General features: G+C 42.3%; 1 protein-coding gene across 1 annotated transcript in view; it reads right to left on the bottom strand.

The window, feature by feature from the left end:
- Window positions 1-649: 649 nt before the first annotated feature.
- The window catches only part of FAM114A2 (family with sequence similarity 114 member A2), a 9,431-nt gene continuing 8,613 nt past the window's right edge, over window positions 650-1,467 (bottom strand). Inside the window, exon 13 of the mRNA XM_005418754.3 lies at window positions 650-1,467. This exon is cut by the window's right edge and continues 879 nt beyond it. The gene's annotated coding sequence lies outside the window, so the exon portion shown is untranslated.

The raw sequence follows: 1,467 nt of genomic DNA on the forward strand, positions 1-1,467 counted from the left end.
ACTGCCAGCATCTTAGCTGACTCTTATCTATTCTCAGCCACCTCTCACCTCCCCAAACACTACCAGAAGTGTTCAAATTACTGTCAGCTCTCATTAGGTTTACACAGAAGGCAAGGCCAAGCAGGAAGACCTCCAGACAGTTGGATGCTGAATTCTGATGAATCCTTTGGGTAGAAAGATTTCAGTAACCATGGAAGAACTGTTTTTGTTGTCTATTGCAGTCCTTGCACTGGCACACAAATGAAGCTGGTGCACGTTTGATTATTGCCTGCTATAACAAAATCCAGGTGGCACATGACTGAAGGAATTACTGTCTGCATGTTAAAAAAAATCACCTCATTTCCTTTAATTATTAAACTACTCTACACTAAAGCACTGCAGGTCAGTAGAATTTATCTGCAAAAAAGCAGCTGCTGCTTCATAGAACTCCATTACCTTCATTTCTTCTCTTCTGACATTGCTGTACATTCTGGCTTTTTGGCAGGAGCAAAGCTGCCTTTTTGCACTGACACAGGAACTGGGAGCTCATCTGTGGGAGCTCTCACTCCCCAGCCTGGGTTCAGAGCACTGGTTCCTGCCATGAGAAAAATCCCAGCTGTCCTGGCCCCAGAGCTGCACCCAGCTCTGCCCCAAAAAACACAATCAGGGCTGAGAAAAAACCCCACAGTTCTTTTATTTCGTTTGTGCCCACTGCTATCTTGATAGCTTTTAACTGAAACAGTTGTCAAAACAAATCCTTTATTTAATAATGCTATCAACCAAAAGAAGAAAAAAATACAGATTTTATTGTAGTGCAGATTTTTTTACCCCGGACACCCTCCTTTCAAGTCCAGTTTTAAGATGCCAGAAAAAGCTTTCCCTTTTGAGATCTGATCAGTCTAACCATGACTAAGGCAGGGTTTTTTCCATATATATATATATAATCAGAGCATTAGCCAAAAGGTATTCTAATACAAAAAAAACCACTTCTCTACTGCACAACTAGAGCAGAGGAATGTTCTAAGCCTTCAGTATAGCAGAGATGTGCAAGACCTGCTAAAACCCAGAGGATTTTCAAAAGGGGATTTGAGCATCATTGTTACCAATGAGCAAGTGCAGAGGCAGGTGTGACACTCAGTCACCTCTGATTAGCCATTATGGACTTCTTGAAATTCCATTTTAGCTGTGCATTTCTGCTCTTGTGATTCCAACAGAGGCTGCTGCCTCCCCATGGGCAGGCTCAAAAGATAAAGGAACAAAGCAGGGAACTTGCACAGCACAAAGAAACAGATACCATATGTGGAGCAGCTTCTGAGGCAAATTAGGACTCCTACTAACAGAACCAAATTGCTGCCTCTCTCCCTACTTCAACAGATACCTTCCAAGAAGGAGCATTGCATTATAGTGTTTTTCCAGAGAAAGAGAAGACAAGCAGTATATGAGTCTGTGAAGAGTCTGTGGCTGACATGTCAAGCTGCACTGAAAAAT

Source organism: Geospiza fortis, unplaced genomic scaffold, assembly GCF_000277835.1.
Source record: "Geospiza fortis unplaced genomic scaffold, GeoFor_1.0 scaffold55, whole genome shotgun sequence".
Classification (NCBI taxonomy): domain Eukaryota; kingdom Metazoa; phylum Chordata; class Aves; order Passeriformes; family Thraupidae; genus Geospiza; species Geospiza fortis.